Here is a 27,250-nt window from a genome sequence, read left to right on the forward strand (position 1 = left end):
GAAATAATCCCATAAGAAGCCAAATGCCCAACACTGTACCACGTATGACTTTGGAGTTCTACTTGGGTAGTGTCAGAATTTTCAAAATGATAATTCAGGTAAATATGTCATGAGCCAAAAATCTCTCAGAAGAATCAGGCAGCAGGAAATCGGTCTGCCCTAGATTCCCTCAAGAAAGAACGACACCAACAGAAGATGAGCTTTCAAGTTATGACATGTATTAGGAAACTATCCAGGATGAGTGCAAGGCAGACAGAAGAGATTATAAAATAAATATAATTAAAATAATGCAAGAGATTTAAAAAAGGTATAGGTGCTATAAGAAAATACTAAGATACTGAGAAAAAAAAGGAAACTTGACAGATTTGAGGGGAAAAAAAAAAAAACACAAGTAGAACACCTAAAAATGAAAATGTTAACCATTGAGAGTAAAAATTCAATGGCTAGGTTAACAACAGCCATTGTTGTTAACTAAGCAGAACTAAAGAGAGAATTAGCAGAGTAGAAAAATGATCTGGGAACATTTGTTCAATGTTCCCATGAAGGTGTGCCACTCAGAATGCCCTTCAAGATACTCTGTTCCTGGGTGGCTCAGTGGTTGAGCATCTGCCTTTGGCTCAGGTCGTGATCCCAGGGTCTTGGGATCAAGTCCTGCATCAGGCTCCCCACAGGGAGCGTGCTTCTCCCTCTGCCTAAGTCTCTGTCTCTGCGTGTGTATGTCTCTCGTGAATAAATAAATAAAATCTTAAAAAAAAAAGAGAGAGAAAGATACCCTGTTGAAGAGAGCATAGTTGATCACTAGCCCCAGGTACTGAGCCTCTGGATATACCACTTTGTTCTCTCTGAGGCCTAGTCTCCAGGGTATGAGAGCCAGGCCTTTCTTGCACAACATGAAATTCCTCAAATGGGAAATTTTTGCTCAGGAACTCCTCAAAGCCTCTCCAGAACTATATTCAAGCCTAAGGTTCTTGCTACTGAATCCTTCCTTCCTTCTCTCCTTTCACGGTTGTCAGCTGTGCATGAGGTTTGAAGACTTTCTGTCTCTTCTTGCTCTCTCCCTCTTTATCCTTCATTTCTTCCGATTACTCTCTTGCATATCTAATCCTGCCTTGACTTTTGTTTCATAGAGAAGCCAAATTTGCACAAAAACAGAACAAAAGTAACCAAGCAACATGAGCCTTGAATATAGGAGGAAGTAATCAACATTAGGACAGAGTTTGCCAGATAGTTTGGTTAGGCTTACATTTTATTAAGAATCCAGCTTTAAAAGATGGGGACAAACTCTTAGAGATTACAAATAGGGTGCATTTTTGCAAATGTAGAAGAGAGGTGTAAAGAGAACTTGATTAATCTAATAAAAATATAAAAGAAGAAAATGGAGAGCAAGAAAAAAGTGAGATAACTAAAAAGCAAAATTTATGACGGCAGAACAATCCAAGCAAAGGAATTGTGATAAAGCTGGCAATGAAACTGAAACTATTATATGAGCTTATGAAAAATCAAGCTGTATATGATAACAAGAGAAACACCTAACCCTACGTTCCCCCAAAACTCAAGTTATGAAGAAATATTTTCTAAGAGTAGACTTCATGAAAGTGAGGTTGCGTTTTGAATATCTAGGCTTTTTTCAAAGAAATGTTACAGGGATAAGGAGAAGCATTTCATAATGAGAGATGACATTTACTATAAATAAAATAATCCTGAACTTCTAAGCACCTAACAACATAGCTTGAAAATTCATAATAACAAATATGAGAGAAACACTTCCAAGAGAAATGAAAAGATACAAAACTGTAATGACAGAACTTCCTAAACCACCCTCAGGAACATAGAAATCAAGTGAATAAAAACTCTTGAGAATATAGAAGATTTCAATATCACATTAACAAGGGTAATCTAAAATGTATATATAAAATCTAGCACTGTTAGAGAATGTGTATTCTTTTTAACGATGTATGTAACATTCACAAAGACTGATCAAGTTAAATACAACTGAACAAAACTCAACACACACCAGAGCATTAGCATAATATAGACCTCATCCTCTGATCCTGCCATGAAACGAGATATCAGCAACAAAATCATCCCCAAATCCTGCATGTTTGAAAAATCTTAAAACACATGTTAAATAAATATAATCTGTGGCTCGAAAACTGAATTATAACGGAATTTGGGAAATAATTTAGAATTGAACAACTTCTGAAAAAAATAGTATTTCAGAACTCATGGAATACAGATGATGTCATTCGAGGGGAATCCACGACCCATCTTAAATTCAAGAAAATGGAAGAATAATGAGTTAAGCATCCGATTCAAAAAGGCAGTGTAAAATTGAAAAGGCAAATCCCGAAAAAGGAAAAGTAAAAAAAAATAAAATAAAGACAAGAGAGTGGATGGTTAGGACGGAAGTGGCTTTTTATTTTAAACAGGATGGTAACAATGGCCTAAGGAGAGGCCATTTGAACAGAAATATGCGAAAGGGGAAAATGTCAGATGTTAATAAAATGTTTCTTGAATAACCATATTGCACACTTTGCATCCCGCTCTACCATGGAAGGAGCCAGAAAATTGGCTTACCAGTCTGCAGTTCATAGCAGGTATATATATATAGAATGGAAAAATCACGCATGTCTTGGCTCATGAATCCTCCCTCCGGGATAAAGCCATAGATGCAGCAGGTGCTATGAGAATAGATCCCTTGAGGAGAGGATGATGACAGACTGTGCAAAGGGGGTTCATAGTCCTGAAATTAGAGAGCTTCACCCAGTTGCCCAGGGAGAGCCACCATCTACGTCTAGGGTCCCAGCCTACACAGCGCTGTGCCTCGTATGCAAAGAGGTTCACCCCGGCCTCCTACCAGCAAGTGGACCTGCCTCTCCTGCTGGCGACACCCCAGGACTTTGGGGCCGCTCAGGGGCTCGTGCTCCCAAGCCTCAAGTAGCACTTGCTTGTCCCCTTTGCTCTTCACACCCTGTTGAAAATCCTGATGACTCACTATCTTCCCATCATGGTCACATCATTGTCACCCACACAGGCCATCCATTACCACCTAGACTTTCACCTACAACTATTCTGTGGCTCCACTAAATGGATTCAACTTTCCATCCCTGCCCATCTTCAGAACCCCCCACCAAGAAACTCCCTATTACCTCAGCCGGCTTTACTTCTCCCCACAGCACCTACCCGGTCATTTGCTTTTTATTTATTTATTTTTTAAAGATTTTATTTATTTATTCATGAGAGACACAGAGGCAGAGACACAGGCAGAGGGAGGAGCAGGCTCCATGCAGGGAGCCCGATGTGGGACTCGATCCTGGGACTCCAGGGTCATGCCTGGGCCACCCAGAGATCCCCTTATTATTATTATTTTTTAATTTATTGTTTCTTTCACAATTCCCCCAGAAGAGTGTAACCTCCAGGAAAGCACGTACCTTCTCCGTCTTGTTCGCCACCATCCCAGGTGGCAGTAGTTCCCACACTGTGGGAACTTTGCATTTTTAAAAAGGTAAATGAATTTCTCCACATATACCCAGGGAATCTTCTTTCTATTTGAAGACAAGGGGGGAGGTCACTAGCACTTATGTCCATTCTTCAGTACAATCCTGCCATTTCAGAGTTTCCACGTGAGATGGGGATAATGCTGCGCAGCCCCCCCATGTCCGTCTTTCGCTGCCACATGAGAATTATGCTCCTGCTATGCTGGCCTCGTGCCCAGATTCAAAGGACTACACTGCATTGATTGCAGCAGGGGCAGGCTGCCAGCCAAGGACCATTTGGGAAGAATTTCCCACAGTGGGCAGAAAGTGACACCTCAGATGTAAGTTTAACCCACTCTCAGCAGCAAGTGATGCTAAACAGGCTCCATCTGAGGCCGCGCTGTAGGGGAGCACACCTGAGCATTCTCAACAGGACATCGGCAGCCCAAATCATTTCATGTTTAGACCCAACCCAGGAAAACCTAAGAAATCCACTCACACAGCAAGAAACCTATTGAACCTTGTTAATCACAAACAGCTTGCAGCCCCTAATTAATCCCTGCCTCCTGCCTCCTGCCTCCTCGAAGGGTTTTCTCTTTGGCATCTATTTATCCACAGTTGCCTGGAAGTTCAACAATCGGCAATATGCAAGGCATCTCACTCACAGGATTGTTGGTTTTTCAGCAACGACGTGTGTAGAGCCACAAAAGAAAATGGCACTTGAGAGAAGATGGCCATGGGGTGGAAACGCTATCCTCATCAACCAGAAATTTTTCTAGCAAATATTTATATTGTGGCAGAAAACTAATTCTAACAAGTACCAAGTAGTTTGGTGGAAATTGTTCAAGACTAAATTTCACCAGGTAAAACTGAGAGTCCCAACCAATTTAGCTAAGTTTTATTGAGCGCCATAAAGCCAGTCAAAATGAAGTCCAATGGGCTACTCTCCAGGCCTCCGAAACCACCTTCGTGTTTTGCTTCTAATAGAAGAAGCTTCCAAGACTAAATGTCCATGCTTGTCATTCTTACAGAATCTTTCTTTTTTTTAAGATTTTATTTATTTATTCATGAGAGACAGAGAAGCAGAGACACAAGCAGAGAGAGAAGCAAGCTCCATGTGGGGAGCCTGATGCAGGACTTGATCACGGATCTGGGGATCATGACCTGAGCCAAAGGCAGATGCCCCACCGCTGAGCCATCCAGGGGTCCCTCTTATAGAATCTTTTATTGACTCCTGCTAATTTTTATGAACTCTTGTGCCCTTAATAAAAAACGTGCTCCCTAAAGCTAAGGATCATGCCTTGCTTTCCTATTATATCCCTAGCGCCTAGCTCATGGCTGGGATAGGATGAGCACTAAATAAGTGTGTTTAGTCAAAGAGATGGGTGGTCATCTCTTTGGAGATGGATAGATGGACAAAAAGAGTGATGAATGAACCAGAAGCAGCATTACTGGACGCCTTAGGTACCTGCATCACACTTCCCTCTGATGTTAGGACAGTTGCAGCGGGCAGTAGGTCAAGGCCTCTCCCGCACTCCCTGCCCACCATCATCTGCACGTCTTACTGCTTTGATCAGGGCCTTCTCTGACACTGCGGGTGCCCATACGGCCCATGCACAGGCACGGTCCAGTCCAGATGTGCAGGGGAGTTAACACCCCAGGGAAGTCCTCAGCCACTGAGATGTGAGAGACAGTGGGTGGAAGCCTTAGCCTCCTACCCTCACGCAGACGCGTCTCAGAAGCATTCTGCACATGTCTCACCAAGTCTCAGCAGAATCGAGCCCCTGTTGACTAGAGCAATGCCCTCAACCTTTACATTGGCTCTCCCCTCATTCCTTCCATGTTGCCTGAGATCATCTCCAAAATAAACTGCCTATGCCCAAGTCCTGGTCTCAGGCATTGCTTTCATGGAAATCCAAAGAAAGTGTCATAATGAATCCAGTGTCTGACTGTCAACTTGAGAAAGACGTCTGAGGATATAAATGGTTTAAGACATGACAGCCTCAAAGAACACGGGCGAGGAAATGTATCACACACGGTCCAGCAGCAACAAAATAATGAAAGAGGAAGCACTAAACATGGTCCCTAGATCCTGGCAAAGTCCTGGTGAATCGTTCTTCCCCTCTTTCCTAGTTACTTCCCACCCTTTCTGTATTGCTTCCTCTGTAAGCTGGCGGGGGGGGGGGGGGGGGGGGGGGTGGAATCCTGTCAAAGACCTCAGCCTCCCAACTACTCCCACCACCTCCCGTGCAAAGGCCTCCGAACGTGGCTTCCTCTAAAACTTAAGGCCCTTGGGGGATAACCACTTTCACACAGAAATCAAGAGAAATAGTGATCAACAAAGAAGTTTAACAGCTGATATCAAATGTAAAAAAATACAAGTCACACTCAAGTGTTGGTATTGAGATCTCCCACTTTTACAGAGAACTGCTTGATTAATATCATTGGATGACTAAAGAAATACAATTAAGAAGCATATTACACCGGAGGATAGTCTGTGCCGTCAGCCCTTCCGGTCTATACAAAGCTTGGCTGCTTGATCCATAAAGTTAAAAGTAGACTTAGTTCCCAGGATAAGCACATGGAGATAAGACTTATAAATTCGAATCTGCAAAATCAGTGTAGACATTGCAACTTCTCTCGGGTTGCATTTTCATTGTAGTGATTTTACCCAAGATGTGAGGTATCTTAGGGTTTCAGCCACTATGGGTAACCAGAGGAAGAGGTTTTGGGGACAGAGTGACCTCGAATCAAATCATATAGGTATTCCACCTACAGGCAAGACCTACTTTTATTCCCCGATGAACATTACTGCCCCTTGGAAATGCTGATACTACCTTTCCTAAAGTATGGAAAATACTATAATTTGACTGTCTCTTCAACAGAGAGTTAAAAAGAAAAAAAAAAAAAAAACAACCCTTATTTAAACATTCAAGCTTAAAGAGAGCAAACATCACAGATCCTGCAAACATATCGTGTCTTAGGAAAGAAATCACAGCACGTGCACAGCTCTGATACCACATTTGCAATTCTCAACTACTTTTTCAAACACCTTGTTTCTGCAAAGAGAAAAATCGTTCCAAGTCTAGGAATTAGTGGTGAGTGAAATTGGCAACATTGGGATTCTTCACATGTCTAATCTTAACACTATGTTTTAAACAAATTAAACTTAAAACAGAAGCCCTAAATATATCTTGGATGGAATTTAGGCACACTGGTAGCAAAAATGAATTGCAGCCCTACCACGGTGGCTATCAGTACCCCCAAAGCTAAGGGCATTGGGCTGGCTATGCAAGTGCAGCTCTGAGGGAAGCCCCACATCTCCATCAGCATCAAAGGCATCCGTGACAAGCCTGGATAAAACCACCAGGCTTCCTACATAAAACAGAATTTCAAAATGAACTCTAGTCCTTTGCTCCACCTAGACTGTCATCCTAAGTCTGCTTTTGTAGACACGCTGGGCCCCACGATCACTCCTTATTTTGTTTTCTAAATATCACAGGTGAGCTGAAAAATATAATCAGCACATTTAGCAGACAGTGTTATTTCGTGATACTGTTTTCAGGACTTTATTTTCTATTACTGCCACGTGAAATTCTTCAAGAAGTTCTTGGGCCCTTTCCAGAACATTTGCTTTCATGAAACCACACGGAGAATTCTCTCGTCAACATTCACAGCTTAATACCATCCGACCGGATGTAGGATTCAAACCAATTTTGTCAAGTGAACTTTCCCATCAGTTGAAAAAAATACGCTCTGATTGATCAATTCCAGGATGCGTTATTTTTGAAACCTCAGCGCTGGGCTTCCTACGTCAGCAAGGACATAAAAGAGAAAATAAACTGAGGATTTTCAGCGGTGTTGGGTGCTCGGCCAACGCTCTGTGCAGGGAGTTACACTTTGCTTCTGTCTCCCCATTTACAAATGAGTAGCTCAGGGTTCAGAGTTATTTCACAGCTTGCTCAAGATCACAGTGACAAAAGCAAGAGAGTTTGAAAATCGCTTCTAGAACTTGCTGCTGCTGACACAGAAGAGAATTAATTGGGTCTCTTTGCCCCTTCCCCCCTCCCCTTATGGGAAGTCTGGGAGGAGGATGTGAGAATGCTGTGGCTACTAGCCTGTACCCCAGCTTGCCAGAAGATGCTCAGGGAGTTTACTAGAAAACTTCCCTGGAAACCAGGAGCCAAAGGTTATTCACACTAATAAGAAATAAGATCATGGCCAAGTGGGGAACAGCAACAACTAGCAATGACACAAAGAACTGGTACGACCTTTGGCAGGAAATGAGCATTCGGCTCAGAGGAGGAACAGAGGGTCTGTGTGTGGACAACAGTAAAGTGGGAATGAGAAGCCATGTCTTGCCAGCTGCTTGTTTAGTTCAAGGCTGTCAGTGAGTTTCAAACAGCCCATTAGGGAAGAAGAAGAGAAGTGAAACCATCTTTTCTCTCAATTCTTCAGTAATGAACCCTTAGCACAAATCACACGGAGGCGAAAGTGAGGCCTGGGTTTGCAAACTAAGCTCAGTTACCTGGACGCTTGTTCCAACCAACAGCTGCTCCAGGAATCCAAACTTTCACTAAGAATCAAGGGCAACGATTGCAACCACCAGTCACCTGTCATCAAGGTCACAAGGGGGGTGGCCGGGGCCGCAAGCAGCGTTTGTGAGCAAGGGCTGGAAGTCCTCTCAGGCTCCACACAGCCTCACGGAGTTGCGACTAGGTCAGGGCCAGCAAAGGCCAGAGGGACATCTATGTCCTTCTGGGAGTCTCCCCACTTGAGAGGAATGAGTTATTAAGTGGTTAGGGGACTAGATTTAAGGAAACAAAGGTTTCTTTCTGGGGCCAGGGGAGACGGGGATTGTACAAGCTGCAAAATCCTCATTACTCAAGCACAAACACAAAGGGACAAGCCATGGCACACATTCCACTGAGAAGAGGAGCCCCGCAAGCCGAGGTGTGCTCCCACAAGCCGCCTCTGAGAGGCCGCCGTGCCTCAGCCTCTTCAGCCTGCCAGTCTTCTCACGCAGGAGTTTAATTTTAGCTCTGTATTAATTATACATCACAATTGCACACACACACACACACACACACACACACACACACACACACACGGGCCTGCACACACTCTGTAACGATCACGCCGCTATCGTGGACTCACTCTGGAACTTATTCAGGTCACCTCAGGCCCTGGGGGAGGCGAGGTTGTTTACCATCTAGGGCCTCACACTCAATTTTCTCTGGAGATGGCTGCCCGGAAACAAGCCTCTTCCTCCAAGATGGAAACTCTTTGCCAACGCTCTCCAGTGGGAAAAGATTATAGATGTCTACATCAGATGCCAGGCTGGGACCCAAAAAAAAAAAAAACTGTATATGATGATGAGAATCAAAATGTTCTGACAACTCCACTTAGGCCAGGGTGGCTGGATGTGCTTGGGGAGGCACATAGGTGGCCATGCCTCACCGAGGCAATCCAGCTCAGAAATGTGGTTTTGGGGGCTGCACAGGAAATGGATACTGGAGGCTTTTCCTGTCGTCGCTGCAGTTTTGGTGATTGCAGTTTGGGCTGAGGAACAAAGGCCCGGCAGAAATATCTCTGCGCTCCACCCCCACCCCCCCAAGCCCAGCTGCTTGCCCTTGACATCTTGAAACTGGCACTTCAATGAGCTCGTCGCCTCTGAGAGCAATGCATGAAATGGAAGACCAGAAGCATCTATTTATTAAGCCTGGTCACTAAATTAATCTTTCCCTCTGGCCGGCTCTGAAGTGGAGCTAATGAGGATGAAGCAGCAGCTGAGCTGGGACACATTTAGCCACAGGCTGCACCTCATGGCCTCACTCCCTGGCAAAAGAATCAGGACAGCTCCCTCCTGACATCAAAAGGGCACAACGCGGGCCTACGAGAGAGCACCCGGGCCCCTGTTACTCCCCAAACCCTCCCCTCTGTCACTGAAAGCCTGGGCCCCTGTGGTGGCCCGTGTACCACGCATGCATCCCAGGACTACACCCTGCCCACAAGAGATGGACTTCTTCATTTGGAAATCGGCTCAAATATGTCTTGTGTCCCTCCCATGCCACCTGCGGAAGGGCCAGCGGTGACCAAAGCCAAGTCCCTTCTCTGAGAGACCTCATGCCAACCCTGGGAGGAAGTGTCAGACAGATTCACACAGACCTTCAGGCCACGATCACATCTTCGTGGAGGTCGTGGTATGGACCAACAGCAAGCCCAGGGAGGCTGGGGAGGGAAAACTTCAGCCAGGAAGTGTTGCCGAGCTGTGCCCTGCCAAGCCCCCGGGTCGAGGCCCAAGTACACACTCCCAGGAACACCAAAGAAGAAAACTGACCAGAGGTACCTCATCTCTGCCTTGATAAATGCTCTTGCATTTTCTCTCCCCCATAATCTGAGGTGGGCTATTTATTATTGAGAGTCATGACTGGGGAATGGATTCAACCTGTTTGGCTCCAACCCCATGGAGGCCCCAGTGTATACGAAGAGCCAGACACAGGTTCAGATTTTCCAGCACCTGGATGGCTGTGTAACTACTAAGCTACATGTTACTAAGCATGTTATTGAGCTTCTGGGAGCCTCAGTTTTCTCACCCGGAAGAATGGGTTGATATAAGGAGGGATGACACTACAGAGCCTGCCAAAGGCACCCAGCATAGTTCCCGGCTCCCAATAGGTGCTCGAGGATCATCCCTCCTAGTGTTTGACAATTGTGTGTGCGCCAGGCATGAGGTTCGGCCCTCTGCAAACTTTTCAAGATGTATTCTCACCATAAAAGGGATACAACTGTTATCAGCATTCTAAAGATGAGGCCCATGGGGATCCCTGGGTGGCTCAGCGGTTTAGCGCCTGCCTTTGGCCCAGGGCGCGATCCTGGAGACCCGGGATCGAGTCCCACGTCGGGCTCCCGGCATGGAGCCTGCTTCTCTCCCTCTGTCTGTGTCTCTGCCTCTCTCTCTTTATGTCTATCATAAATAAATAAAATCTTTAAATAAATAAATAAATAAATAAAGATGAGGCCCAGAGGATGTAAAGCAGTTGCTGCACCTGTAGAGCTCATAAGTGGCAGAGCCAGGCTTAGCCCTGGTTTGGCTCCACCACCAACCATCCACCCACGTCCCCAGCTCAGCACAGGCATGAAGAAAGTTCTAATCCCAGGCCACGTCCTACCTCCTCCAGGTGGACTCAGGAGCCATCCACCTCCATGCTCCACAGTCATCTCAGCTTCCTTTGCAAGGATCCTTCAGGAAAAGGGGTTTGAGTCCATGTTGACCCTTCCTTTCTGGTTTCTTTTCAACTCACATGGTGCAAGGCTGAAAAAGACCTCTTGGTTAACTGTGTTTATTAAGCAGAACAGGCTAGAGTGAGGGACAGCTGGGGTCACTCTGCGCAGGGACACACTGTGATGGATCGGGTCCAGCATAGGAATGGCCTGTGAGCAGCATGCCACTGCGCCACGTAGCTCCAAAAGAGAGCTGTCTCCAGAAAGATGATGACAAGTTTGCCTGACAAATCAACAAAGTAGTAAAAGTTCAACAAGACCATCCATGAAAATAAAAACAAAAACCCAACCCTTCCATCATCCTATGTTCTATTGAAAATTTGCAATGAATTAGGCAGTTGACTATGTACAAAGGGGGGACTAAACCAAGAATTAGTTATCTCAAGCATCACAACAACTCTGAGACCTGTATTCTAGAAGAGCGATAGGAATTCCAAGAAAGGTATATGAAGAAGTATTTTGAAAATTACCAGGTTTTTCTTGTGATCCACAAAAATGCAATAGTGCCTTATTGTATTCCCGGCACTATCATAAATGCTGGTAAACAAAACAAGTAAGAATGCATACCGTCAAAACAAGAATAATAATCACCATCAATACCAACCAGAGTGGAGCTTACCCTATTTGTGGAATTATTAAATATTGGAGAAATATTAGGAAGTTTTGTTTCCTTAGCTTGGAGGTAACTCCTATTTAAATATCGGACAGTATGTTCCTTGTACTGGTTACCTGTCAGGTAAACCTTCCCCATTCACGCGTTTCCTGAGAGTTCATTTAGTTAAGAAAAGGGGGGACAATAAAAAGGATCGTGTAATCTGAAGGCCATAGGAGTCCGTGCAAGGTGAGTTTGTGGGGTGGGGGCAGGAGCGAGAAGGGCGCCTCTCACCCTTTTGCCTACCAAAAACATTGGCAACACAAAAGTCATTTCACTATCACTCTAAGTAAGCCACCTGCTACCACTTGCAAAAAAGAAAAAAACCAAAAATCCCATAACACATTTCAAAGTCAGAAACCCTGGGTATGGTCGGAATTACTATTCCTTCCATTAGCATGGATAATCAAGAGTTTGCTGTGTGTGTTCAATCAAAGCTAGCCCCAAGCGAGTCCTAAAATATGGCAATTATATGGTTTCCTCCCACTCCTGCCCCGCATAATGGATCCTGAAGGAGAAAGGGTGTTCAGACCGGCTGAAGCAGAATTCTCAGCGCGTGGGTAAATCTGAAAAAGTGCAGCATTTTAAAATAGGTAGGAGAAAGGAGCCTGGGTGTGTCCTTCCCTGAAACACCAGGAGTACATTCCCTTTCTGTAGGAAGGAACGGGAGGCCAGGGGGACAAAGCGGGATCTGATTGGTTGGTTACTCTTCACTTCCAAAAGAAGATTCCAGGGATTGAGACCCTAGGCCAAACCAAAACAGCAATTAGCCAAAAGAAGAGAAGAGAAGGGTGTGTGTGTGTTGGGGGGGTGGGGGGAGGCAGGCAGTCTCTGGGGACTGTCAGCTCTCGGTGATAAGGAATGGCACCATTATGCTTGCATTTTCAGAAGTGGCCCTCCTCTTATCCTGGTTTCAAAAGAAGCCCCCTCTATTCACCTTCTCATTAAAAACAGCCTCTCCAGAAAAAAATGCTGAGACCACACAAAGCAGGACATTCATCACTAGGGCAACCCGTGTACTCAATGAAAGCTGGCAAGCACAAAGGGCTCACTTAAGGCTTTGCAGGGAATCTGGTTCTCTTCGCCTCAGACCACATTTCAGATTTAACACTGGACTCAGGGAGCAAATTCTATTTTTTTTTTTTGTTTTTTTTGTTATTGTTTTTGGGGTTTTTTTTTGTACTAAGAGTATTCAGGAAGGATGAAACCATCCTTTACATTTAATTTTATTTTTTTAAAGCAGGCAACCTCTTGGGTAGTATTCAGCACCAAATCCGTATTTATTGAGGCACTACCACCAGCTACATTCCAGCCCATGTATACCACATAAATACAATGTGGTTAATTGTCTCCCAAGATGCCCTGGATACTAAATCTGCAAGGCCCATTCAGATATACTTCCCAGCTTTGCCCCTACCTGTTCCCCTCTCCCCCCTCCCACCACGGCCTTTCACTCCTCTTTCCCATCAAAGACCACACACACATACACACACACACACCCCACTCCTCAGGGCCTGCAGAAGCCTACCCAGCTATAGCTCAAACATTATGTGCAAAATAACACCAGAATCTGGCTACAGCACTATTCACACATACCATGGAGTTTGCGGTGAGTCATTTTTGTCTTACATATTATTTTTAAAGACTTTGAGGTTCTCCAAGTTACAAACCACCACCACCACCACCACCACCACCACCACCACCACCAAGGGGCAGCCCATCTTAGAGCCAAACCAATATAAACTCACTTGCAGTTAGTGTACTGACCTGATCAACCTGGCTTTATTCCTGGACATTCATCTCTTTCTTTTCCTAGAGATGGTGTAAAACCACTCCGTGTGGCCAGAATAATAATATCGTATCTCAGCCTTATTTTAATTTGCTGTTGACAAAGCTGTTTCTCAGTCACTTTTCAGAAAAAATAACATCTCCTGAGAAATCATCTTTAGCATATTAGAATCTCAAGCAGAAGCTCCATTGTGGACACCTGGGGCGATTTTCTCAGATATAGGACAGAATTCAGCTGGAGTGTGAAATTGGATCTGGTTTTTCTTTTTTTTTTTTTTTTTTTTTGTGGTCTTTTTCATGTATTCTGAGGAGTGGGGTGGATTGGTTTTGCACTCCTGTGTCATAAACTATTCTTTCACATTGTTTTAAATCTGCACAAAGCACCTAAGAAAGAAACTCAGCAAAAATACTCATCAACTCTTTCATATTTACCAACAAAGAATTTGAGAGATCAGGAAAATAACCAGATGGAGTTAATAATAACCCCAAAGTAACAAGTTCTGAGTCAGGTACCAGGGATTCCAAGTTTAGTAAGACACAAAATTCTACTCCGCGTTCACTCTAGGTAAAAATAAAGAGGACAGAGTATTTATCCATCTGGAAAGAGAAGTTAAGCAACTCAGAATAGGTAATACCTTGTGGCTACCCACCTAAACAAGAGCTATTTGAGGTCCTTGTGAATTTTCAAGAGTCTAAAAGAAGTCCTGAGATCAAAATGTTTGAAAACTGCTATTCTAGCAGATTGAGTAGGAAGTGAGGAAACAGAGAGTAAAAACAATGCTTTCAGGAAGTTTAGCTATGAAAAAGAAGGAGATAGTATGTTATTTAGTTTAGAAGGGAACTTTGGGGCCTCAAGGGACGTGTGTGTGTGTGCACATGTACACACTCATGTAGGCACACATCATTTAAGATACGTAGGGTTTAAACTCGACATGTTTAAATACTAAGATTAAGGGTCCAGCAAAGAGAGAGATGTATAGATGAGCAACAGGATAGAGAAAATAAAATCCCTGAGAGGAAACCGAGGAATTGGTCTTTGACTGGAGAAGGGACAGCTCAGTCCTTTGACCAGGAGAAAAATCAGGAAAGGAGTAATGATTCTGGCGATGAGAAAGCTTTAGTTTTTGTGGCAGTGAGTTGAGGAAGCTCTCATCCCATGGCTGTTCTATGCTCTGTGAGTTAGGAGGTAAGGTTATGGTGCTGAGGAGGAGAAAGGTTGGGAGCAAGGGAGAGTAGGGCCCTGGAGAATATGTGAAAGCATTCCTACAGAGAATGTTAGGGACGCGACTGTGGGAACCAGACAGGATATGCCAGGAAGCACTGAAAGTCCTGCTGACTAAAGTTGGAGACATAACTTATAGCAGACCGTCTCACTGGATTACAAAATCGGTTTGAAAAAATAAAAAATTAAATAAAAAATTTTTAAAAATTGTTTTGACTTTATTGTGAATTAAAATATACAGAAAATTGAACAAATTTTTTTGAACAAATATTTCTAAAGTTTATCAATACCTTTATCCTCCTTCCAGATAGTACAAGACCATAAATGCTTTCACAGAGTTTCCTCACTCAGCATCCATCATTATTAACATGCATTTCACAGTGCATTGTAACTTCATAATCCATGGTTGGTATTTTACCAGTAAGAGTTCACTTAAAATTACCCAAGTGTTTACCATTTTATTTACTCTCCCTTCTTTCATTCTAGGCCTTCATTTGAGCTCATCCTTCTTTAGAATTTTCTTCAGTGATGGTATCTGGTGCAAACACTCCCCCATTTTTGCTTGTCTTAAAATGATCTTATTTCACTTTTACTTTTTAAAGTTGTTTTTTTTTTTTTCCTAAGGGTGTATAATTCTAATTTGGCAGATATTTTCTTCCGACAATTGGAGATACCATTCCACTAACTTCTGGCTTTCAAAGACAGCACAGAGAAGTCAGCAATCAGCCTAACTGCTGTTCTTTTAAAAGTATTCTGACATTTTTCTCTGGCTTTTTTTTTTCTTTGAATTTTTTTTTCTTTTTCTTTGGTGTCCTGTAGTTTATTGTAAAGGGTATAGGTATGCGGGTCAGATTTATTCTGCTTAAGATCTGATTTTTTAATTGAGATAAAATTTGTAATTAACATTCTATGTGTCAGGAGCACAAAATTAAAATTCAATATATGTTGAACGTACACCAGAAATGAACTGTGCCAGAAGTCCAGTTACCATTCTTCCCTTATGGTCCCCACAACCCTTGACTGGCTTTTGAATCTGTGCATTGGTGTATTTCATCAGTTCTGCAAAATTCTCAGTCATTATTTCTTGAAATATTGCCCCTGCCCTTATTTTCTCTCTCCTCAAATTAAACATACCTTAGACCTTCCTTTATGATCTTTAATGTCTCCTTTCCTATAACTTTGTCTCTTTATGATTTATTCTGTATATTTTCTTCTCATATATATTTTCACTCATCTTCCCATTAATTCTGAGGATAATGTGCTGTTAAATCCAGACACAGAATTTAATCTGGATTATTTTTTGGTTTTCATTTTTAGAAGTTTTACTTGGCTCTTTTTCAACTCGGTGACATAAAGTTTTAGAGTTTCCTGTGTTTGCCATTATTTTGTTAAAGAGAATAAGCATCAACATTTACAATTTGTGTCCATGGATTCCAATTTGTAGAGCTTTCATAGACCTGCTCTTCTGTTATTCCTAATGTTTCCCCCTCATAATATTCTGTTACCTTACATGATTTTATTTATGACTCTATGCTTTTCACTTTCTCTGAAAAATATTTACAGGGATTCCTTGAAGCTTAGTTCTAAGTTACCTACCTCCAAAGAGTACCTGAATTTACTTATGCCTGGAGGGCACTACCAGTGTAGAACTATGTAAAAACAAATTTTTCTCTTGCAGTTTCCCTAGACCCCTCAGAAGATGTGAAATTAGTCTGCAAATGTACAAAAAGTTTGGCTTATGGCTACAGCTTTTCAAAAGTTTTCTTCCTTTCCTTTTTTCTTCTTGTATGAGTAATTTCAAGGCAAACTTTCCAGCAGTTTCTTTCTGATTCACCCTTCCCAATCCTTTGTGATAATGGCTTAATGCAAAGAGAGTCTCTTATCAGATTCTCCACTTGCATTGGCCCTGGGCCTTAAATAATAATCTCTTACCAAGGAGGCCAACAAAAACAAAGTGCAATTTTCCCTAACATTAGAATGCCTTCTGGGCCAAGTGACGGGTGAACAGCTTACCTCTGAGTTTTTGGTTTTCCTTAAATTTTGGTCTGGTAATTCTTTAATATCTTATAAATTTCTGCAGTGTCCAAAAGAGATGTTTTTAATATTGTGCCTAGTATTTTTGGTTGTTCTCAAAATTTATCCAAGTACTCTTGTCAACCATTACCAATGTGGAAATCAGGATATTTCTTCAGGAACATTCATCAGCTGAGGTATGGGTGTAGAGAAAAGGAGCCAGGACTGGGGTCTTGCCAACTAAGAATAGAAAGATGTGGTAAGTCAGCTTAGAGAATTAGTAAAGAATGTCTGAAGTCTTGAATTATATGAACTGGATGAGGAAAGAATTAAAAATAGAGGATATGTTTGAAACACTGAAAGCAGATGATAAACAGAAGAGAGATCTCAGTGAAGTCAAAGATTTGATATATTAGAACAACTTAGTGAGGGACTTAAACAGACAGGAGATTATGAGAAGAGGACTATCTAGGTATATGATTTCCAGGACAGAGAAGTTTACTGTGACTATGGCAGTAGGCTGTGAGGTACAGGGGTTGAGAAGGTTATTCTGAAGATGGAGAAGTAAAAGAATCTGAGAATATTTCGAAGTCAGCCAAGATGAGGTCAGAACTACAAATGGAACAAAAGACCATGAGACAGAGCCAGTCTTCAGTGAATGAATGGAAATGATCATTATAAGGGGGGATTTCAGGAACAAGGGAAAACAGAAGGTGGGTATCAGATGTCATCTGCCTCATGAGATCAGGAGAAATTTCATAAAGAGGAAGGAATAATCACCTGAAATAACTTAAAAAGTAAAATGATGCAGATTTACATTCAATTCTGAAGGATGTCACAAGTAAGAGAATTTGAACAAGGTGGATTTGAAAAACAACCAAACAGAACTTCTAGATAGGAAACGGTTCTCAGCTCTTTATCATATCAGCGTAGACCCCAGTGAGATCATAAGGTTCACTTTCCTCATGGGGCAAATTCAACAAAATGCATCATGTGATGTGTGTCTGATCCTGGGTTCCTGTCTCCTCCAGTCGCTACCCCCCTCTAGTTATTGTTTTTCTCTGGGCTTTGTAGGACTTCATGAATAACTGATTAAGTGACTGCTAGGAGACCTGGTTTGTGTAAATATGATGTGTTGGCCTTCTACATGTTCTTTTGGTGTTTTATTATTTATAAACTTCCTTTTGTACTGAGAAAAAAAAGAGCCAAAGATCTTTAACAAAAGGTCCTGCACCAGAAAAAGAATCCAGAACATAGTTTAGCGACCCCTCTTGAAGCGTGGGGGGGGGGTCTTGAATCATCCTTTCTTTTGTGTTCTCCTTCCCCCATTCTGTATTTTGGGCCAGATCTTCTGTCCTAAAAATTGGACTCCTACCCTAACTCCACTTCTATGCCCCTCAAGAAAAGCCCTCATACATACACATTTAAATCCTGAAAAAGCTAAGAACACTCCATCCCTTGTTCTTAATCTCCTGTGACAAGACTATTCCTTGAAGTGATGCAGACTAATACACCTGTATTTGGATGGATCGAACCGACTTTCATGTCTAATCTCAGGGCAGAGAGAAGCAGAAGCAATGAGGGGGCCCTTCCATGTAAAAAATAGGGTTGGGAGACCAAAAAAGGGAAGCTGAATGTATATCCAAGTCACTCAGAAACCTTTACGCCAGTGTGAGAAATTTATGTCAAAAGGGCCACAATAATAATAGGAGAGCGTGTTTACTGCTAGAAACTAAAGCTCTGTGTCAAATCTTGAATTTTGCGGGCGGAGGGTAGGAAAGACGGTACCTATCTGTTCTTTCCCTGATCCTTTGCTCTCATTTCTGAACTGCAGGGGACTGAGGCCCCTTGAGCTTTAGTGACTCCATCTCTGAGGAGTGTTTATTTGATGGTTGATTTTGCTATGCCACGTACTTCCTTTCCCACTCACTATTGTTTTAGAACACACATGCTGACCCTTATCCCTTCTCTCTTTACCCTGGGAAATACAAAGAATAAATAGAAACTTATTGGTACTGAAGAAAAAAAGAAGATTCACTTTCCTCTCTTCAAGAATCAAATCAAAAGCATGAAGAAATTCTAGGAAACTATAGGCAATTTTACATAAAAGAATTAGCTTTATTAATGATCCAGGCAAGTGCTCAATAACCTCCAACATGTGGAAAGCTCTAGAATTGCTGGTATGGATAACCTGGTTTAGAAAAACTCTCCCTGGCTGTATATATATATATAACAAAAAAGTATATGCTATATACTCTGTACAACAAATAAAAATGCTCAAAGAGTTTTTCATAAAAAAAAAATCCAAAAGATCTCGCCATTAGAGATAATCATAAAACTTTCAAGTAACTAAGCAGCTTGAGAGCCAATGAGGATAAAACAGCTGAAACAGATCTACGATAGCTTCAAACACTAGAATTAGCAGTGTGGAATTTAAAGTAAGTATGCTTGATATGTTTAAAGAAGTAAAATAGATATTTAAATATGAATAAGACGTCCAGCCATATTGGAAGAAGAACCAAACAGTACTTCTAAATGTGAAAAGGAGAATGTGATAATGAAATTAAAAATTCAATGATGCGTTTAACATCTGATGAAACACAAAAGAAGAAACAGTGACTCAGAGATCTGGAGAACTATCCAGGCCATGAAGCGGAGATCCTGAGAGATGGCAAACAAGAAGGAGGGAGCATTAAGATAGATGGAGAACAGAATGAAAGATTATCACATAAATCTGACCAGAGTTTCAAGAGCAGAGAAGAGATGGGGAAGAGACATTATTTAAAGAGCCTACACCTAAGAACTGGGGAAAGAACAACAAATCCCAAGCAGGAACATTTTTGGAACCACTGTACCCCTACACCCAGTCTACTGACACAACAGGACACCAAAGAGCAGATGACCTGCAAAAAGCAATAGCAAAATTAAGTGAATTTTTTTCTGGAGGACCAAATGGTGATGATTTCAGCCTTTACAGATCCCACAGTCTCTGCTGCAACCATTCAACTCTGTGCTTTTAGTGTAAAAACATCCACAGACAACACAGAACTAGGCTGTGTTCTAATAAAGCTTTATTTATAAAAACAAGTAATGGAACAGAGTTTGTTTGTAAGTCAGTCGGCCAACCAACCCATGAACTACAGAAGGGCCCCATTTCTCTCCAGCAACAATGGCATCCCAAGGAAAGAGCCTAGCCCGAGGTCAAGGAGGTGTCCCCCCTTCTCTCCCCCAGGGCTGCACTGTCTACCCAACCTAACCAACGCAGTCCAGCCCAAGAAACTTGAACTGAGGGAGGTCCTGCATGGCGTCTCTCTCACTGAACCTGGAGCTGCAAAGTAAGCCTGTTACCTAATGTGGCCCAGGGTCATGTCAATCGGAAAACTGCTCCTGACTTCCCCAGCAATATCTCCCACAGAAAGTCCCCCAATATTACCAGTGTAGACACAGGCTTTAACCAGGGAACTCACAGAGAGTCATCTAGAACCTGCTTTTGCTCTCCTCCTCACCCACTCTCACACTCCCTTCATCCCTAGGCCAAAGGAGGCAAGGCCCAGGGCCACAGATGCATTGAGCAAGTATTTTTTTTTTTTAAAAGATGTCATTTATTTATTCATGAGAGGCAGAGACACAGGCAAGAGAGAAGCAGGCTCCCTGCAGGGAGCCCAATATGGGATTCGATCCCAGGACCCTGGAATCATGCCCTGAGCCCAAGGCTTTGCCACCCGGGTGTGCCCCTGAGCAGTCCTTCTCACAGTGGTTACCAATATCACCTTCGAGAAGCTAAAAAAGATACCACCTTATAGACGAGGAATTATGACTACAAATTCTAGAAATATTTCAAAACAGTAGGCCAGAAAGGTGCTGTTCCTCTGGAAATGCAGCTGTGGATACCCTAGAAGAAGATGGAGCCGGAAAAACAGTGTTTCCACAGAATGTCTCCTCCAGTCAGTGCTCCAAGGGTGGGGGGCAAGAAAGAGTCACAAGAACCTCAACCCAACAGGGTTGGGAGGAGAGGCTGCAGAGGGAGAGCAGGAAGCAGGGGTGCAAACACCAGCACACCATGTGGAGCTGGCTCAGGCAGGGTTCCCAGAAGCTTGGGGTGGTGTTCATCATTGCTCCTAACTGCTGTCCAGGAAGTCCCCGAGCCCCTCCAGGCCAAGCCACTATCCCTTGAAATGTGTTGTCTTCCCTTATGATGCATTTTCTTGCCCTGCCAGGAACAGAATCTGTGGCTTTGGTGTTCTTTACGGAAACACTGATCAAATTACCCTAAGACCTTTTTGTGGGCTCTGGGTTCCGCATTCCAGACCCAAATGCTCATGTTATTCTCAAAGTGAATATCTAACTTCTTCCCAAGACTGGCTCAGAAGGACATGTTTCTTGTTCGTTTCAGGCTCACTGCCTTTGACATCCTGCCCTCTGGCCACCATGTTACACAGGCCACATGTCATCTCCTAACTTCTAAAACGGTTCTAGTGAAGGCATCCTGCGCTCTCAGCTACAAATGCAAGTAGGCCCAACTTCTCTTGACCCTCCGTCCCCTAGGCCCCCTTTCCCGACCTTGGCAGCCTCCTTGTGACCCTCCAATCCATTCAGTCTATTCACTTAAGAAATTGCCGTTACTCTATTACTTAAGTACGTAGAGAAAACACACACACACACACACACACACACACACACACACACACCCCCAGGATGATTCAGTATTTTACAACATTTTGGAAATTCTTTCTAAGGGCATCCCAGAAACCTGTCATTAAGGAAACTGAGATCTACAGTTTGCAGGACTTGCTCGAGATCAACAGTTTCAGAATCAACTGAGATCATTCCAGAGATTTCCCTACCATATCCTTCATCTCTTAAAACTCAAGCTTTTTTTGCTTGTCCTATGATTCCAAGATGCCCAACCTGTCCCACAAACACTGGTTACAGGCTTTGTCTGCACCTTTATAGAAAAGAACAAAATTCTTTTTAAAAAATATAAGGGGGCTGAACAGAAGCTCCCTAACTAAAGAGGCCTGTCCGGTTGACTTTCATTTGACCTTGAAGGGTCCCTGTTACTTACTGTGAAGTTATCAAGATGATAGCCCAGCAGATGCTGCCAAATGAAAATTTTGCTGCAACGAGCTTTTTATGAAATATTGAGGCTAAGCAGAGAACCAGTTCCTCTGACAAAAATACCCTCAGTCACTCCCCTCACTAAATCACAGCGAGGAGGCTGCAGGCACTCCAGGCTTTCCATCACCGCCAATGACATCCTCAATGTGCTTAGCTGGGATACGGCCAAGATCAAGAGATGACCTTTTTATTGCAGATTGTGAGATCATCTTCATTCCCACAGGTTTACACTCAAAATGAAAGTTGGGTTTTTCTGGGTTGTTGTTGTTTTTTTAAATCACATGGTATTCAAGGACCTCATTATAGGGAGATTACAAAAAAATATCTCCCACCAAGTAGGAAAGGAAATGGACTTTCCTTCTGCAGCCGTGTGAGTGGCAGTCACCTCCTAGAAGCACACTGCATTCTCTCTCCTCTGTTGCAGCCTCACTTGGCCCCTCAGGGTCCCCTGGGGTCAAAAACCTAACATCACCCACTTGCACAGGAACACAGTTTATTATTCAGTGGACACCTCTGACCTACCAGTGAGTGAGGTGACCCTAAGTTTGGAGGAAGGAAGGGAAGTCATCACTGGCGATACTGCGGTGAGACACCCAGGATGTGCTAGGCTAAGGAATGCGACAGGGAGGACCACCTGTGGTGCTTTCGGCTCTTGTAGTGTCACCTAGGTGCCACACTCAGGATCAGATGACATTTCCTGAGCACCCAGGAGGGGCTGAGAGCACATTCACTATCCTGCCGAGGGACTCACGGGTACGCAGCTTCTGCAGGGACAGGTTTAGGAGAGGAGGCCTATGCTGCCTTCCTCTGAGGATACTGAAAGCCAAAGGCTTCTCCATGCAGCGGCATGAAGCAGAGGCTGGGTGGGATGAGACATTCAGGGCACTACCCTTTGAAAACACTCCCTGACGACACCATGGTAACCTTTAGTTTCACTGACCGCAGCGGCCCTTCTATTCTATTCCTGGCAGGAAGCTCAGTGCTGGCCAGGCTTCATTTCTCCCTATTCAGCTCAAGTTGTAGTCACATAATAAAATGCACAGTGACAAGATTTCCTAAGGCTTTCAGGTGCATTCAACCCAGCGGGCTGCGGGATGCTGCATTACTAGTGCCCATGGTTAAATGAAGGCACCTATTGCTTCCAGACTGCAGTCAGAATCCAAACAGATGCTGTCTAGAATTAGTTATTCAGGAGGCAGTTAAGGATCCTTTGAGTCACTTATGCAACCAAGTATTTTTAGAGTGTCAACTATGTCCCAGGATTATGCCCCACCCCAGCTGATACGAATATAAATAAGACATAGCCAGGACACGCTCACTGATACGTGAGAGAAAGAGAGAAGTACGCCCGTAACACACGATGGTGAGTGCCATTGGTGATAAGTGCAGGGTCCTTGGAACAGAACATATAACGTAGTCTGAAAAGGACGAGGAGACTTGTCTGGCCCAAAAAAGGAGGAGAGGGGGATTAAAAAGTGGGTATTCCAAGCAAAAAGACACATATAAACAATAGAAAAGGTGCATGAAGCAGGAGATTGTGTGCATGTACTTTGTTACTGCTAGGCCATTACAAGTGTGTGCATCGAAGGGAGAACAAATGGCTAGTAGTTGGGAGGCCAGTAGAGGCCGGGTCGAGAAGACAATTACGTCCTCTGTAAGGAGCGTCATTCCACAAGCACTGAGAGGCCAGTGAAGGCTCTGAGTAGGGCAAGAACATAGGCAGCTTGCACTCCCAAAAGATCATCCTGGCAACGGTGTGGGTAGAGGGGTTAGGGATTAAGATCAAAGGGAGAGAGGACACTTAGGAGCTGTTGTTCAAAAGCTAAGTAGTATGGAGGTGGTCTCTTAACCACTCTGAGAGCGGGCCACCAATTCTGGACCATGGGCATTCCCAACTGTGAACGGGGCACAACCAACTTTGAGCCTGTGAAGTGTGTCAGACTTAACCTTGGAATGTCCTAAAACACATGGAAGCCAGGGGAGAAAAGGTGGAGCGATGCCATCCATAGCCCGACTCTCTGCCCATCTCTCCTCCAGCTGCCCAGGTGTGCTCGTGGCCCCATTTCATGAACGCCCAGACAGACCCACACCTGGCCATGGCCTGGCTTGCTCTTCTGGCCTCGGGTAGCTCTGCCATAGTGAGCTGTGCCGTTGCTCACTTTCCCTGTCTCTGCCAACGTGTGAGGACTTGCTTCCCACCTGTTTTGTGGTCTTTGTCATTCCTTCCCCCCTTCAAGATAAACCTGCAGAGCTGACCCCTCCTCATCAGCTCCATCCTACGGCTACTCAAATTCAATGCCATAAAATACCTGATGGGGCAAAGAGGAAGTCCTCGGTCCCACCCAGAGGGAAATGTACCCTTTCCTTCCTTCTAGTAACAGCACCAGGCATTCCAGCCCTACAAGAAGAGTGTCTTTCTGTTGTGAGGCCAATATGGTCTCCTTTTAATCCCTTCAAGGCAGGGAATCAACCCCCCTTCATAACCCAAAGGGTAGAGGCATTCAAACTTCTCAAAGAGTAACCCCTACTCAGTCTTTAGTCACCCCCATCGTGCTGAGTGGAGCTTGTGTGGAGGCTCTTAGCTCCTCACCTGGGTATTGCCGAGGAGAGCATTTTTCTGGACTGCAGACTCTCCCTTGCTAGGTGATTGTCACATTGCCAGCGCGCCAACATGCCCTGGTGATGACAGAAATGTTTCTTCTCCTTTTCTGCCTATATTAAATGATCAAAGAGAAAGCAAGCATACCCGGACACAGTTCCTGTACACTTTCATGTCTCTTCTCATTTTCAACTTTAAAGAGGGCCGAGGAGACAAGGATCTGTAGGCTTCTTCCTTCCCATTCCCTACAAAAGAGCCTCAGCCCTGCTTTTCATATGCCAGTTTCAAGGAACAATGGCTACAACAGATGACCTGAGCCTTCCCTCTTCTGTCCCAACATCCCATGACATTCTAACTGCCACTTTTATTTTTTTTTTTTGTTTCCTCCCCTAGACTATAAACTACCTGAAGAAACTGTGGCTATTTCCCCATTGTCCTCCATCCTAGCAGAATGTGGGGGGTCTATAGTCGTCCAATTCACCTGGGCTGAATACACACACAGTGGCTACCTCCAATTTCATGAGCAGATGACTAGTTACGTAGGCCTGTGACATGAGCCCAGGCATTCTGTGAGCTGTACCTCTGAGATACCCAGGACCTACAGGCTGTGCTTGCATGAAGACTGCTCTGGCTTTGAGGTCAATATTTTTCTTTCTCGGAGAGTTGCAACCCTAGGCAGGTTGCAACCCTGAATAGCCATTTCCAAAGAACTAATTGAAAGAACAGAAAATTCCCCACAGCTATGGGAAAGCAAGAACAAGAAAACCTGTGCACCCTCTATAAGAAGTCAGCACACACACGGGAGAGATGGTGCCCACGGTGACTTCAGGTGACAAGGTTGGGCTGATGCTGGACAAAACTGCAAAAGGAAGTTGGCTTTCTTGCTCCCTTTTCTCCCTGCTGGCACCATTTCCCGCCATGGGGCTCAGGACACTGAAAAACACTCGCAGCAGTAGGGAGCTGGTGGGAAGGTCCGAGCCATCAGGTCAGGTCAGGCGTGGCACAAGGCCAAACATCTGGCCCTGGAAAGAGGGGGACCCTCCCAGCTGTACCCAGACAGACTCCACAGTATGCAGAGAGCAATTAACTTCAGGCATAATTTAGAAAACAACTGGCACTGATTCCAATCTAGTAGAGGGAGACTGACCGCTGGCACACCAGAGGGTAGGCGCTCTATTGACCCAACCAGTGAAATGGGTGAAAATTATTTTTTTTAAAGATTTTATTTATTCATGAGAGGCACAGAGAAAGGCAGAGACATAATCAGAGGGAGAAGCAGGCTTCCTGCAAGAAGCCCGCTGTGGGACTGGATCCCAGAAACCCAGGATCGTGACCTGAGCCCAAGGCAGACGCTCAACCACTGAGCCACCCCAGTGCCCCTGGTGAAAATTATTTTTTTTAAAAATCATTTAAAGCTTCTGTAAATGGTCCTAAGGGCAGATAGAAAATAAGCTATGTGTTCAAGAAAATCTGAAATGTGAAAACCTGTGGGACTAGACCAAGATCCTTCCCTGTCTCCCACTCTGAGCTCTGCCAGGCAAAGATTGCATTCCACACAGCCACAGCCCATAACACAGGACTCCTCTTCCCCCAGCTCCAGTCACACAGCTTTCTTCCCTGCAGAAACAGGGCTTCAGCATTTCTCATCCTGCCCCATGTACCTGATGCTAGGACTAAACGCCAAGTGAGTGCCTACAGGAGATGGGGGCTCCCTTCTTTCACCTGACCACTGGGAATGCTCTTAGGAGTGGAGGCTCTACTGTGGGTACAGTAGGCCAAGAACAAGACAGCCCTGGTTGCCCCCGCCCCAGCTCATGAGATAGTAGTTCCACACCAGGAGAGGCAAGCCAAGAAGACCTCACATTGCTGCCTCTACATTCCACCAGGCACTGAGCTCCTCAAACGGGGTCGTCACATAGACAGAAGCTTGTTACTTACCCTGCCCCCAGTTCTAGAGCCCCCTGCTTTGTAGATTTTTTTTCTGGAAGAGAAGAAAACATCTCTTCCCAAAGGAATTGATTTCACTTGCAATGGAGCATGGAGAAACTCAAAGCTAAGGCTCTCTCAGGAACAGTGGAGGTTGTGCTGAAAGGCAATTGAGAGGAGATTTGTAGGATGCCTAGGACAGAAGCAGGGGATAGGGCAGCCAGGAGGAGCCCTCCTGGGATAAGAACAAGCATCAAGCAAGGATCTTAGGAACTTCCATCAAAGGAGCCAAAATTTGATTAGATTACGCCCCCCAGGTTATTGTTGAAAACAAAAGAACAATCATCAGGCAATTAGTGCAGTTCAACAGCTCTGTGAGGTCAGGGAAAGTGTCTCCAGGTCTAGAAAGTCCTACCAATAACAGTGTCTTCTCAGGGTCTCTGTGGGTCTACCCAAAGCTGGATCTTCCAGACAAGCAACATCAGAGGCTTAACACTGCTGGTAGAAAAAACACTTTACTAAAATAATAGTGGCCAGGCACTAAAAAATAAACAAGCGAGTAAGAATAACAAGCCCCTGGGCGGAAGCTGTATCCAGAGTTGCCACAACATATTATCCAAAATTTCTGGCGTCTTCTCACTTATGAGACAAGCAAATAAACAGGAAAGTGTGATCCATGCACAGAGGAAAGGCAGGCAGGCACCACAAACTGCCTGTGAGAGCAACTAGATGATAGATTTAACAGAAAAAATCTCAAAATAGCCATTATCAGTATGTTCATAGTACTAAAGGTAACTATGGTTAAAGAAGTAAAGGAAATTTGTATCAGGAGATAACATCGATAAAGATAGGATTATTTAAAAAAAAAAAACCAAATGGAAATTCTGGAATTGGGAAGTATAATAATTAATATGAAAAATTCACTAGAGGGGCTCAAAAATTGGTATGAGCTGATAGAAGAATGGTGAACCTCCAGAGAGATCAATAAAGGGGATGGAAGTCAAAGAACAGAGAGAAAAAAGAATGAATAAAAATAAGAGCCTCGGAGAAATGTGGCACATCATCAAAAGCACCAATACATGCACAAAAGGAATACCAGAAGAGAAAGGAGCAGAAAAAAGGTTCAAGAAAAATGGCATAAATATTCCTGAATTTACTGAAAAACAGTAACT

The sequence above is a fragment of the Vulpes vulpes genome, chromosome 14 (assembly GCF_048418805.1).
Source record: "Vulpes vulpes isolate BD-2025 chromosome 14, VulVul3, whole genome shotgun sequence".
Taxonomy (NCBI): domain Eukaryota; kingdom Metazoa; phylum Chordata; class Mammalia; order Carnivora; family Canidae; genus Vulpes; species Vulpes vulpes.